This window comes from Hypanus sabinus, chromosome 30 (genome assembly GCF_030144855.1).
Source record: "Hypanus sabinus isolate sHypSab1 chromosome 30, sHypSab1.hap1, whole genome shotgun sequence".
Lineage (NCBI taxonomy): Eukaryota > Metazoa > Chordata > Chondrichthyes > Myliobatiformes > Dasyatidae > Hypanus > Hypanus sabinus.
The window spans coordinates 4856850-4872414 of record NC_082735.1 but is presented as its reverse complement, the minus strand read 5'-3'; positions in this window follow the sequence as shown (position 1 = coordinate 4872414).

Sequence of the window (15565 nt, the reverse complement as noted above, 5' to 3'; positions counted from 1 at the left end):
CCTTCCGGTCGGGAATCACGCTTTTTTGAAGGCAATTGGTTGGAGTCGAAATCGCAGACGCAAGATAAACAGTAGGAACATTATTCTTTTATTTATTGTCTTACTTACATTATTGTCTTAATGATGTGCAAAGGCAAGGATAGGAGAGGTTGTGTGGATCGATACCTGCCACGTGGGCGAGTGGGTAACTCTGGTTAGTGTCCCTGGGGATTCCTTCTTAACCACGGTCAGGTTAAAAATAGTCCAGAACTTTCATTATGTGAAAATTCTGGAAAAATAGTCCCAACTACTAAAGGGAATTAAGAAGTAGGCCTACAGATTCTCCGCATGGCCTGAATGAGGCCCAAGGAGCTAGGCCGCCCTGGAATTAAACCCTTAGAAGTAGTATGACCTGTACAATTTTGTGCCTTTCGTTGTCTGGTCTAGGGGGTAGTACATACGCCAAGCGTGATTGGCTTGGTTTAAGCCATTTCAGGGGAGGTGTCGCCTTTCATTGTCTGGTCCAGGGGTAATACACACGGCAAGCTTGATCAACTTGACGGAGCCGGCTCGAGGAGGGTGTCTAATGTAAAGGCTCGAAACACCCGAAGATCCGAGAGTGCATTACTGATGATGTGTCCTGGCACATGATAATGAGAGGTTTCGATTTTCCTATACAAGCAGCTGGCTTAGGAGCTCAGACTTTAAATTCTGCAGACTAACCTTTGCCAGCTAAACATATAGATCCACCAGCCCTACACTTAAACCTAATCCTAAAGTCCAAAAGGGGCATACACCCCCATAAATAGGCAAATTCCAAGAGGGGTAGTCACCCCCATAAACCCTAGGCAACTTCCAAGGGGGGCATACACCCCCACAAACCCTAGGCATTCCCCGATTAACTTTTGATATTCTGAGAGGGGTAGGATTCAACAAGGGCAAGTGTGGGACCTGGTTAATGAAGGCGTGGGCCAGATCAAAGTGGCAGGGTGATGTGAAACAGAATCTCAAGTGGGGAGATCAGAAATCACAAGAGGGCTTTTTAGCCCACTGCCCGCATAATTTCAACCTAACCTATCAGTGACACGCTCTTCATTCTCCCGGCCCCAGAAAGGCCAATAAGAAAACCCAGATATTTTATTTCACCTATCGGGTGTTAAAAAATTCATAGTTAAAAGAATGGAGTGGTTCACCAATTAGCAGCTAATGTACCTTTAAGGGCTGAGGTGAGCCGGTCTCCTAGCAACAGCCAGGTTTGCAGCAGTTGGACAATTAGGTTTTAGTATCACATTAGTTAAAAGAGGCCCTGCGGGGGGAAGAAGGTGAGGGACGTTTTAACTGGATAGCAGTACTGTCTGGGTTTAGAGACTCCACAGAAGACCCGAGTGACGGACGAGAGTCGAGTTGGACCTTCCGGTCGGGAATCACGCTTTTTTGAAGGCAATTGGTTGGAGTCGAAATCGCAGACGCAAGATAAGCAGTAGGAACATTATTCTTTTATTTATTGTCTTACTTACATTATTGTCTTAATGATGTGGAAAGGCAAAGATAGGAGAGGTTGTGTGGATCGATACCTGCCACGTGGGCGAGTGGGTAACTCTGGTTAGTGTCCCTGGGGATTCCTTCTTAACCACGGTCAGGTTAAAAATAGTCCAGAACTTTCATTATGTGAAAATTCTGGAAAAATAGTCCCAACTACCTAAGGGAATTAAGAAGTAGGCCTACAGATTCTCCGCATGGCCTGAGTGAGGCCCAAGGAGCTAGGGCGCCCTGGAATTAAACCCTTAGAAGTAGTATGACCTGTACAATTTTGTGCCTTTCGTTGTCTGGTCTAGGGGGTAGTACATACGCCAAGCGTGATTGGCTTGGTTTAAGCCATTTCAGGGGAGGTGTCGCCTTTCATTGTCTGGTCCAGGGGTAATACACACGGCAAGCTTGATCAACTTGACGGAGCCGGCTCGAGGAGGGTGTCTAATGTAAAGGCTCGAAACACCCGAAGATCCGAGAGTGCATTACTGATGATGTGTCCTGGCACATGATAATGAGAGGTTTCGATTTTCCTATACAAGCAGCTGGCTTAGGAGCTCAGACTTTAAATTCTGCAGACTAACCTTTGCCAGCTAAACATATAGATCCACCAGCCCTACACTTAAACCTAATCCTAAAGTCCAAAAGGGGCATACACCCCCATAAATAGGCAAATTCCAAGAGGGGTAGTCACCCCCATAAACCCTAGGCAACTTCCAAGGGGGGCATACACCCCCACAAACCCTAGGCATTCCCCGATTAACTTTTGATATTCTGAGAGGGGTAGGATTCAACAAGGGCAAGTGTGGGACCTGGTTAATGAAGGCGTGGGCCAGATCAAAGTGGCAGGGTGATGTGAAACAGAATCTCAAGTGAGGAGATCAGAAATCACAAGAGGGCTTTTTAGCCCACTGCCCGCATAATTTCAACCTAACCCTAACCCTAACCCTAACCCTAACCCTAACCCTAAAGTCCAAAAGGGGCATACACCCCCATAAATAGGCAAATTCCAAGAGGGGTAGTCACCCCCATAAACCCTAGGCAACTTCCAAGGGGGGCATACACCCCCACAAACCCTAGGCATTCCCCGATTAACTTTTGATATTCTGAGAGGGGTAGGATTCAACAAGGGCAAGTGTGGGACCTGGTTAATGAAGGCGTGGGCCAGATCAAAGTGGCAGGGTGATGTGAAACAGAATCTCAAGTGGGGAGATCAGAAATCACAAGAGGGCTTTTTAGCCCACTGCCCGCATAATTTCAACCTAACCTATCAGTGACACGCTCTTCATTCTCCCGGCCCCAGAAAGGCCAATAAGAAAACCCAGATATTTTATTTCACCTATCGGGTGTTAAAAAATTCATAGTTAAAAGAATGGAGAGGTTCACCAATTAGCAGCTAATGTACCTTTAAGGGCTGAGGTGAGCCGGTCTCCTAGCAACAGCCAGGTTTGCAGTAGGTGGACAATTAGGTTTTAGTATCACATTAGTTAAAAGAGGCCCTGCGGGGGGAAGAAGGTGAGGGATGTTTTAACTGGATAGCAGTACTGTCTGGGTTTAGAGACTCCACAGAAGACCCGAGTGACGGACGAGAGTCGAGTTGGACCTTCCGGTCGGGAATCACGCTTTTTTGAAGGCAATTGGTTGGAGTCGAAATCGCAGACGCAAGATAAACAGTAGGAACATTATTCTTTTATTTATTGTCTTACTTACATTATTGTCTTAATGATGTGGAAAGGCAAGGATAGGAGAGGTTGTGTGGATCGATACCTGCCACGTGGGCGAGTGGGTAACTCTGGTTAGTGTCCCTGGGGATTCCTTCTTAACCACGGTCAGGTTAAAAATAGTCCAGAACTTTCATTATGTGAAAATTCTGGAAAAATAGTCCCAACTACTAAAGGGAATTAAGAAGTAGGCCTACAGATTCTCCGCATGGCCTGAATGAGGCCCAAGGAGCTAGGCCGCCCTGGAATTAAACCCTTAGAAGTAGTATGACCTGTACAATTTTGTGCCTTTCGTTGTCTGGTCTAGGGGGTAGTACATACGCCAAGCGTGATTGGCTTGGTTTAAGCCATTTCAGGGGAGGTGTCGCCTTTCATTGTCTGGTCCAGGGGTAATACACACGGCAAGCTTGATCAACTTGACGGAGCCGGCTCGAGGAGGGTGTCTAATGTAAAGGCTCGAAACACCCGAAGATCCGAGAGTGCATTACTGATGATGTGTCCTGGCACATGATAATGAGAGGTTTCGATTTTCCTATACAAGCAGCTGGCTTAGGAGCTCAGACTTTAAATTCTGCAGACTAACCTTTGCCAGCTAAACATATAGATCCACCAGCCCTACACTTAAACCTAATCCTAAAGTCCAAAAGGGGCATACACCCCCATAAATAGGCAAATTCCAAGAGGGGTAGTCACCCCCATAAACCCTAGGCAACTTCCAAGGGGGGCATACACCCCCACAAACCCTAGGCATTCCCCGATTAACTTTTGATATTCTGAGAGGGGTAGGATTCAACAAGGGCAAGTGTGGGACCTGGTTAATGAAGGCGTGGGCCAGATCAAAGTGGCAGGGTGATGTGAAACAGAATCTCAAGTGGGGAGATCAGAAATCACAAGAGGGCTTTTTAGCCCACTGCCCGCATAATTTCAACCTAACCTATCAGTGACACGCTCTTCATTCTCCCGGCCCCAGAAAGGCCAATAAGAAAACCCAGATATTTTATTTCACCTATCGGGTGTTAAAAAATTCATAGTTAAAAGAATGGAGTGGTTCACCAATTAGCAGCTAATGTACCTTTAAGGGCTGAGGTGAGCCGGTCTCCTAGCAACAGCCAGGTTTGCAGTAGGTGGACAATTAGGTTTTAGTATCACATTAGTTAAAAGAGGCCCTGCGGGGGGAAGAAGGTGAGGGATGTTTTAACTGGATAGCAGTACTGTCTGGGTTTAGAGACTCCACAGAAGACCCGAGTGACGGACGAGAGTCGAGTTGGACCTTCCGGTCGGGAATCACGCTTTTTTGAAGGCAATTGGTTGGAGTCGAAATCGCAGACGCAAGATAAGCAGTAGGAACATTATTCTTTTATTTATTGTCTTACTTACATTATTGTCTTAATGATGTGGAAAGGCAAGGATAGGAGAGGTTGTGTGGATCGATACCTGCCATGTGGGCGAGTGGGTAACTCTGGTTAGTGTCCCTGGGGATTCCTTCTTAACCACGGTCAGGTTAAAAATAGTCCAGAACTTTCATTATGTGAAAATTCTGGAAAAATAGTCCCAACTACTAAAGGGAATTAAGAAGTAGGCCTACAGATTCTCCGCATGGCCTGAATGAGGCCCAAGGAGCTAGGCCGCCCTGGAATTAAACCCTTAGAAGTAGTATGACCTGTACAATTTTGTGCCTTTCGTTGTCTGGTCTAGGGGGTAGTACATACGCCAAGCGTGATTGGCTTGGTTTAAGCCATTTCAGGGGAGGTGTCGCCTTTCATTGTCTGGTCCAGGGGTAATACACACGGCAAGCTTGATCAACTTGACGGAGCCGGCTCGAGGAGGGTGTCTAATGTAAAGGCTCGAAACACCCGAAGATCCGAGAGTGCATTACTGATGATGTGTCCTGGCACATGATAATGAGAGGTTTCGATTTTCCTATACAAGCAGCTGGCTTAGGAGCTCAGACTTTAAATTCTGCAGACTAACCTTTGCCAGCTAAACATATAGATCCACCAGCCCTACACTTAAACCTAATCCTAAAGTCCAAAAGGGGCATACACCCCCATAAATAGGCAAATTCCAAGAGGGGTAGTCACCACCATAAACCCTAGGCAACTTCCAAGGGGGGCATACACCCCCACAAACCCTAGGCATTCCCCGATTAACTTTTGATATTCTGAGAGGGGTAGGATTCAACAAGGGCAAGTGTGGGACCTGGTTAATGAAGGCGTGGGCCAGATCAAAGTGGCAGGGTGATGTGAAACAGAATCTCAAGTGGGGAGATCAGAAATCACAAGAGGGCTTTTTAGCCCACTGCCCGCATAATTTCAACCTAACCTATCAGTGACACGCTCTTCATTCTCCCGGCCCCAGAAAGGCCAATAAGAAAACCCAGATATTTTATTTCACCTATCGGGTGTTAAAAAATTCATAGTTAAAAGAATGGAGAGGTTCACCAATTAGCAGCTAATGTACCTTTAAGGGCTGAGGTGAGCCGGTCTCCTAGCAACAGCCAGGTTTGCAGTAGGTGGACAATTAGGTTTTAGTATCACATTAGTTAAAAGAGGCCCTGCGGGGGGAAGAAGGTGAGGGATGTTTTAACTGGATAGCAGTACTGTCTGGGTTTAGAGACTCCACAGAAGACCCGTGTGACGGACGAGAGTCGAGTTGGACCTTCCGGTCGGGAATCACGCTTTTTTGAAGGCAATTGGTTGGAGTCGAAATCGCAGACGCAAGATAAACAGTAGGAACATTATTCTTTTATTTATTGTCTTACTTACATTATTGTCTTAATGATGTGGAAAGGCAAGGATAGGAGAGGTTGTGTGGATCGATACCTGCCACGTGGGCGAGTGGGTAACTCTGGTTAGTGTCCCTGGGGATTCCTTCTTAACCACGGTCAGGTTAAAAATAGTCCAGAACTTTCATTATGTGAAAATTCTGGAAAAATAGTCCCAACTACTAAAGGGAATTAAGAAGTAGGCCTACAGATTCTCCGCATGGCCTGAATGAGGCCCAAGGAGCTAGGCCGCCCTGGAATTAAACCCTTAGAAGTAGTATGACCTGTACAATTTTGTGCCTTTCGTTGTCTGGTCTAGGGGGTAGTACATACGCCAAGCGTGATTGGCTTGGTTTAAGCCATTTCAGGGGAGGTGTCGCCTTTCATTGTCTGGTCCAGGGGTAATACACACGGCAAGCTTGATCAACTTGACGGAGCCGGCTCGAGGAGGGTGTCTAATGTAAAGGCTCGAAACACCCGAAGATCCGAGAGTGCATTACTGATGATGTGTCCTGGCACATGATAATGAGAGGTTTCGATTTTCCTATACAAGCAGCTGGCTTAGGAGCTCAGACTTTAAATTCTGCAGACTAACCTTTGCCAGCTAAACATATAGATCCACCAGCCCTACACTTAAACCTAATCCTAAAGTCCAAAAGGGGCATACACCCCCATAAATAGGCAAATTCCAAGAGGGGTAGTCACCCCCATAAACCCTAGGCAACTTCCAAGGGGGGCATACACCCCCACAAACCCTAGGCATTCCCCGATTAACTTTTGATATTCTGAGAGGGGTAGGATTCAACAAGGGCAAGTGTGGGACCTGGTTAATGAAGGCGTGGGCCAGATCAAAGTGGCAGGGTGATGTGAAACAGAATCTCAAGTGGGGAGATCAGAAATCACAAGAGGGCTTTTTAGCCCACTGCCCGCATAATTTCAACCTAACCTATCAGTGACACGCTCTTCATTCTCCCGGCCCCAGAAAGGCCAATAAGAAAACCCAGATATTTTATTTCACCTATCGGGTGTTAAAAAATTCATAGTTAAAAGAATGGAGTGGTTCACCAATTAGCAGCTAATGTACCTTTAAGGGCTGAGGTGAGCCGGTCTCCTAGCAACAGCCAGGTTTGCAGTAGGTGGACAATTAGGTTTTAGTATCACATTAGTTAAAAGAGGCCCTGCGGGGGGAAGAAGGTGAGGGATGTTTTAACTGGATAGCAGTACTGTCTGGGTTTAGAGACTCCACAGAAGACCCGAGTGACGGACGAGAGTCGAGTTGGACCTTCCGGTCGGGAATCACGCTTTTTTGAAGGCAATTGGTTGGAGTCGAAATCGCAGACGCAAGATAAGCAGTAGGAACATTATTCTTTTATTTATTGTCTTACTTACATTATTGTCTTAATGATGTGGAAAGGCAAGGATAGGAGAGGTTGTGTGGATCGATACCTGCCATGTGGGCGAGTGGGTAACTCTGGTTAGTGTCCCTGGGGATTCCTTCTTAACCACGGTCAGGTTAAAAATAGTCCAGAACTTTCATTATGTGAAAATTCTGGAAAAATAGTCCCAACTACTAAAGGGAATTAAGAAGTAGGCCTACAGATTCTCCGCATGGCCTGAATGAGGCCCAAGGAGCTAGGCCGCCCTGGAATTAAACCCTTAGAAGTAGTATGACCTGTACAATTTTGTGCCTTTCGTTGTCTGGTCTAGGGGGTAGTACATACGCCAAGCGTGATTGGCTTGGTTTAAGCCATTTCAGGGGAGGTGTCGCCTTTCATTGTCTGGTCCAGGGGTAATACACACGGCAAGCTTGATCAACTTGACGGAGCCGGCTCGAGGAGGGTGTCTAATGTAAAGGCTCGAAACACCCGAAGATCCGAGAGTGCATTACTGATGATGTGTCCTGGCACATGATAATGAGAGGTTTCGATTTTCCTATACAAGCAGCTGGCTTAGGAGCTCAGACTTTAAATTCTGCAGACTAACCTTTGCCAGCTAAACATATAGATCCACCAGCCCTACACTTAAACCTAATCCTAAAGTCCAAAAGGGGCATACACCCCCATAAATAGGCAAATTCCAAGAGGGGTAGTCACCACCATAAACCCTAGGCAACTTCCAAGGGGGGCATACACCCCCACAAACCCTAGGCATTCCCCGATTAACTTTTGATATTCTGAGAGGGGTAGGATTCAACAAGGGCAAGTGTGGGACCTGGTTAATGAAGGCGTGGGCCAGATCAAAGTGGCAGGGTGATGTGAAACAGAATCTCAAGTGGGGAGATCAGAAATCACAAGAGGGCTTTTTAGCCCACTGCCCGCATAATTTCAACCTAACCTATCAGTGACACGCTCTTCATTCTCCCGGCCCCAGAAAGGCCAATAAGAAAACCCAGATATTTTATTTCACCTATCGGGTGTTAAAAAATTCATAGTTAAAAGAATGGAGAGGTTCACCAATTAGCAGCTAATGTACCTTTAAGGGCTGAGGTGAGCCGGTCTCCTAGCAACAGCCAGGTTTGCAGTAGGTGGACAATTAGGTTTTAGTATCACATTAGTTAAAAGAGGCCCTGCGGGGGGAAGAAGGTGAGGGATGTTTTAACTGGATAGCAGTACTGTCTGGGTTTAGAGACTCCACAGAAGACCCGAGTGACGGACGAGAGTCGAGTTGGACCTTCCGGTCGGGAATCACGCTTTTTTGAAGGCAATTGGTTGGAGTCGAAATCGCAGACGCAAGATAAACAGTAGGAACATTATTCTTTTATTTATTGTCTTACTTACATTATTGTCTTAATGATGTGGAAAGGCAAGGATAGGAGAGGTTGTGTGGATCGATACCTGCCACGTGGGCGAGTGGGTAACTCTGGTTAGTGTCCCTGGGGATTCCTTCTTAACCACGGTCAGGTTAAAAATAGTCCAGAACTTTCATTATGTGAAAATTCTGGAAAAATAGTCCCAACTACTAAAGGGAATTAAGAAGTAGGCCTACAGATTCTCCGCATGGCCTGAATGAGGCCCAAGGAGCTAGGCCGCCCTGGAATTAAACCCTTAGAAGTAGTATGACCTGTACAATTTTGTGCCTTTCGTTGTCTGGTCTAGGGGGTAGTACATACGCCAAGCGTGATTGGCTTGGTTTAAGCCATTTCAGGGGAGGTGTCGCCTTTCATTGTCTGGTCCAGGGGTAATACACACGGCAAGCTTGATCAACTTGACGGAGCCGGCTCGAGGAGGGTGTCTAATGTAAAGGCTCGAAACACCCGAAGATCCGAGAGTGCATTACTGATGATGTGTCCTGGCACATGATAATGAGAGGTTTCGATTTTCCTATACAAGCAGCTGGCTTAGGAGCTCAGACTTTAAATTCTGCAGACTAACCTTTGCCAGCTAAACATATAGATCCACCAGCCCTACACTTAAACCTAATCCTAAAGTCCAAAAGGGGCATACACCCCCATAAATAGGCAAATTCCAAGAGGGGTAGTCACCCCCATAAACCCTAGGCAACTTCCAAGGGGGGCATACACCCCCACAAACCCTAGGCATTCCCCGATTAACTTTTGATATTCTGAGAGGGGTAGGATTCAACAAGGGCAAGTGTGGGACCTGGTTAATGAAGGCGTGGGCCAGATCAAAGTGGCAGGGTGATGTGAAACAGAATCTCAAGTGGGGAGATCAGAAATCACAAGAGGGCTTTTTAGCCCACTGCCCGCATAATTTCAACCTAACCTATCAGTGACACGCTCTTCATTCTCCCGGCCCCAGAAAGGCCAATAAGAAAACCCAGATATTTTATTTCACCTATCGGGTGTTAAAAAATTCATAGTTAAAAGAATGGAGTGGTTCACCAATTAGCAGCTAATGTACCTTTAAGGGCTGAGGTGAGCCGGTCTCCTAGCAACAGCCAGGTTTGCAGCAGTTGGACAATTAGGTTTTAGTATCACATTAGTTAAAAGAGGCCCTGCGGGGGGAAGAAGGTGAGGGACGTTTTAACTGGATAGCAGTACTGTCTGGGTTTAGAGACTCCACAGAAGACCCGAGTGACGGACGAGAGTCGAGTTGGACCTTCCGGTCGGGAATCACGCTTTTTTGAAGGCAATTGGTTGGAGTCGAAATCGCAGACGCAAGATAAGCAGTAGGAACATTATTCTTTTATTTATTGTCTTACTTACATTATTGTCTTAATGATGTGGAAAGGCAAAGATAGGAGAGGTTGTGTGGATCGATACCTGCCACGTGGGCGAGTGGGTAACTCTGGTTAGTGTCCCTGGGGATTCCTTCTTAACCACGGTCAGGTTAAAAATAGTCCAGAACTTTCATTATGTGAAAATTCTGGAAAAATAGTCCCAACTACCTAAGGGAATTAAGAAGTAGGCCTACAGATTCTCCGCATGGCCTGAGTGAGGCCCAAGGAGCTAGGGCGCCCTGGAATTAAACCCTTAGAAGTAGTATGACCTGTACAATTTTGTGCCTTTCGTTGTCTGGTCTAGGGGGTAGTACATACGCCAAGCGTGATTGGCTTGGTTTAAGCCATTTCAGGGGAGGTGTCGCCTTTCATTGTCTGGTCCAGGGGTAATACACACGGCAAGCTTGATCAACTTGACGGAGCCGGCTCGAGGAGGGTGTCTAATGTAAAGGCTCGAAACACCCGAAGATCCGAGAGTGCATTACTGATGATGTGTCCTGGCACATGATAATGAGAGGTTTCGATTTTCCTATACAAGCAGCTGGCTTAGGAGCTCAGACTTTAAATTCTGCAGACTAACCTTTGCCAGCTAAACATATAGATCCACCAGCCCTACACTTAAACCTAATCCTAAAGTCCAAAAGGGGCATACACCCCCATAAATAGGCAAATTCCAAGAGGGGTAGTCACCCCCATAAACCCTAGGCAACTTCCAAGGGGGGCATACACCCCCACAAACCCTAGGCATTCCCCGATTAACTTTTGATATTCTGAGAGGGGTAGGATTCAACAAGGGCAAGTGTGGGACCTGGTTAATGAAGGCGTGGGCCAGATCAAAGTGGCAGGGTGATGTGAAACAGAATCTCAAGTGAGGAGATCAGAAATCACAAGAGGGCTTTTTAGCCCACTGCCCGCATAATTTCAACCTAACCCTAACCCTAACCCTAACCCTAACCCTAACCCTAAAGTCCAAAAGGGGCATACACCCCCATAAATAGGCAAATTCCAAGAGGGGTAGTCACCCCCATAAACCCTAGGCAACTTCCAAGGGGGGCATACACCCCCACAAACCCTAGGCATTCCCCGATTAACTTTTGATATTCTGAGAGGGGTAGGATTCAACAAGGGCAAGTGTGGGACCTGGTTAATGAAGGCGTGGGCCAGATCAAAGTGGCAGGGTGATGTGAAACAGAATCTCAAGTGGGGAGATCAGAAATCACAAGAGGGCTTTTTAGCCCACTGCCCGCATAATTTCAACCTAACCTATCAGTGACACGCTCTTCATTCTCCCGGCCCCAGAAAGGCCAATAAGAAAACCCAGATATTTTATTTCACCTATCGGGTGTTAAAAAATTCATAGTTAAAAGAATGGAGAGGTTCACCAATTAGCAGCTAATGTACCTTTAAGGGCTGAGGTGAGCCGGTCTCCTAGCAACAGCCAGGTTTGCAGTAGGTGGACAATTAGGTTTTAGTATCACATTAGTTAAAAGAGGCCCTGCGGGGGGAAGAAGGTGAGGGATGTTTTAACTGGATAGCAGTACTGTCTGGGTTTAGAGACTCCACAGAAGACCCGAGTGACGGACGAGAGTCGAGTTGGACCTTCCGGTCGGGAATCACGCTTTTTTGAAGGCAATTGGTTGGAGTCGAAATCGCAGACGCAAGATAAACAGTAGGAACATTATTCTTTTATTTATTGTCTTACTTACATTATTGTCTTAATGATGTGGAAAGGCAAGGATAGGAGAGGTTGTGTGGATCGATACCTGCCACGTGGGCGAGTGGGTAACTCTGGTTAGTGTCCCTGGGGATTCCTTCTTAACCACGGTCAGGTTAAAAATAGTCCAGAACTTTCATTATGTGAAAATTCTGGAAAAATAGTCCCAACTACTAAAGGGAATTAAGAAGTAGGCCTACAGATTCTCCGCATGGCCTGAATGAGGCCCAAGGAGCTAGGCCGCCCTGGAATTAAACCCTTAGAAGTAGTATGACCTGTACAATTTTGTGCCTTTCGTTGTCTGGTCTAGGGGGTAGTACATACGCCAAGCGTGATTGGCTTGGTTTAAGCCATTTCAGGGGAGGTGTCGCCTTTCATTGTCTGGTCCAGGGGTAATACACACGGCAAGCTTGATCAACTTGACGGAGCCGGCTCGAGGAGGGTGTCTAATGTAAAGGCTCGAAACACCCGAAGATCCGAGAGTGCATTACTGATGATGTGTCCTGGCACATGATAATGAGAGGTTTCGATTTTCCTATACAAGCAGCTGGCTTAGGAGCTCAGACTTTAAATTCTGCAGACTAACCTTTGCCAGCTAAACATATAGATCCACCAGCCCTACACTTAAACCTAATCCTAAAGTCCAAAAGGGGCATACACCCCCATAAATAGGCAAATTCCAAGAGGGGTAGTCACCCCCATAAACCCTAGGCAACTTCCAAGGGGGGCATACACCCCCACAAACCCTAGGCATTCCCCGATTAACTTTTGATATTCTGAGAGGGGTAGGATTCAACAAGGGCAAGTGTGGGACCTGGTTAATGAAGGCGTGGGCCAGATCAAAGTGGCAGGGTGATGTGAAACAGAATCTCAAGTGGGGAGATCAGAAATCACAAGAGGGCTTTTTAGCCCACTGCCCGCATAATTTCAACCTAACCTATCAGTGACACGCTCTTCATTCTCCCGGCCCCAGAAAGGCCAATAAGAAAACCCAGATATTTTATTTCACCTATCGGGTGTTAAAAAATTCATAGTTAAAAGAATGGAGTGGTTCACCAATTAGCAGCTAATGTACCTTTAAGGGCTGAGGTGAGCCGGTCTCCTAGCAACAGCCAGGTTTGCAGCAGTTGGACAATTAGGTTTTAGTATCACATTAGTTAAAAGAGGCCCTGCGGGGGGAAGAAGGTGAGGGACGTTTTAACTGGATAGCAGTACTGTCTGGGTTTAGAGACTCCACAGAAGACCCGAGTGACGGACGAGAGTCGAGTTGGACCTTCCGGTCGGGAATCACGCTTTTTTGAAGGCAATTGGTTGGAGTCGAAATCGCAGACGCAAGATAAGCAGTAGGAACATTATTCTTTTATTTATTGTCTTACTTACATTATTGTCTTAATGATGTGGAAAGGCAAAGATAGGAGAGGTTGTGTGGATCGATACCTGCCACGTGGGCGAGTGGGTAACTCTGGTTAGTGTCCCTGGGGATTCCTTCTTAACCACGGTCAGGTTAAAAATAGTCCAGAACTTTCATTATGTGAAAATTCTGGAAAAATAGTCCCAACTACCTAAGGGAATTAAGAAGTAGGCCTACAGATTCTCCGCATGGCCTGAGTGAGGCCCAAGGAGCTAGGCCGCCCTGGAATTAAACCCTTAGAAGTAGTATGACCTGTACAATTTTGTGCCTTTCGTTGTCTGGTCTAGGGGGTAGTACATACGCCAAGCGTGATTGGCTTGGTTGAAGCCATTTCAGGGGAGGTGTCGCCTTTCATTGTCTGGTCCAGGGGTAATACACACGGCAAGCTTGATCAACTTGACGGAGCCGGCTCGAGGAGGGTGTCTAATGTAAAGGCTCGAAACACCCGAAGATCCGAGAGTGCATTACTGATGATGTGTCCTGGCACATGATAATGAAAGGTTTCGATTTTCCTATACAAGCAGCTGGCTTAGGAGCTCAGACTTTAAATTCTGCAGACTAACCTTTGCCAGCTAAACATATAGATCCACCAGCCCTACACTTAAACCTAATCCTAAAGTCCAAAAGGGGCATACACCCCCATAAATAGGCAAATTCCAAGAGGGGTAGTCACCCCCATAAACCCTAGGCAACTTCCAAGGGGGGCATACACCCCCACAAACCCTAGGCATTCCCCGATTAACTTTTGATATTCTGAGAGGGGTAGGATTCAACAAGGGCAAGTGTGGGACCTGGTTAATGAAGGCGTGGGCCAGATCAAAGTGGCAGGGTGATGTGAAACAGAATCTCAAGTGAGGAGATCAGAAATCACAAGAGGGCTTTTTAGCCCACTGCCCGCATAATTTCAACCTAACCCTAACCCTAACCCTAACCCTAACCCTAACCCTAACCCTAATGCGGACCCTAACCCTAACCCTAACCCTAAGCCTAACTCCCGCCCTAACCCGAGCCCTAACCCCAACCCCGACCCTAACCCCAACCCTAACCCTAACCCTAACCCTAGCCCCAACCCTAACCCTAACCCTAACCCGAGCCCTAACCCCAACCCCGACCCTAACCCCAACCCTAACCCTAACCCTAACCCTAGCCCCAACCCTAACCCTAACCCTAACCCTAACCCTAACCCTAACCCTAACCCTAGCCCGAACCCAATCCCCGGTCGGGCAATCGGGTTGCCCGACTGGGCCCTGGCAAATCGTTAACCAACGTCGGCGAGACAAGTCGTTAACCAGCCCGGCCGGGACAAGTCGTTAACCAACGTCGGCGAGACAAGTCGTTAACCAGCCCGGCCGGGACAAGTCGTTAACCAACCCTAATGCGGCGGGACTTGGAATAATTCCGACGTCTGCCGAGGACTGCGATGGGCGGTGCGACCTCCTGTAGTCCCGACGGAGGAGCCGCCCCTCGGCCGGCACGGCCCTCCGAAGACGCCCCCTCGCGGCAGCCCGCCGAGCTATGGCGCGCGGGGACCTGCCAGGAGCACAAGCCAAACCTTAACCCTAACCCTGGCACTAACCCTAACCCTAACCCTGACGCCAGCCCTAACCCTAACACTAGCCCTAACTAACCCTAACCCTCACCCTCACCCTAAAACGCCCAGTCTTTGTAACTGGGCGTACGTCGGTCCCGCAGCGGCGCGCGGCTAATTCGCCCCTGGACCTGCTAGCACCTTCTGCGAATACCGGCGAAGACGCTGACCCAGCCAGCCAGCCAGCCAGCCAGCCAACGCGCTCGTCTGTGCCGGCACACTGCAGCTCGGCAACCGGGGAGCCCACAGCCAAGCCCTCGCGAGGCTGCTGTAGCTGGCCCACCCACCCACCTCCCCCAAAGACGGGTCGTGTGGGAGCCAGGTGTCCGGACCCGGGCTGCGGTTAACCATTTACCCGCGTGCAATTCGTTAACCGACTCTGCTTCGGAAGTCCCGATGCGGGACGGATTTGCCGGCCGCTGCCGGCCCGGAGTTCCAGAGACCCGGCCGCCGGGGTCAGATTCGGCCGCCCCTTTGACACATGCAATTTCTGTACGGGGGCATTGGCGGGGTTCCCGGAGATATATGGGGAGGCGTTTTTCTCGACCACCTAGGAGTGGTCGACAGGCGGTACGGGCCTCCCCACTTCGTTAACCCGGGCCGCGCGGCGGCATTTACGGGCGAACGGCGACTTCGCCCGTCCGTCCGGCCGGACGGATTTTCCCACCGATTCCCACTGGCG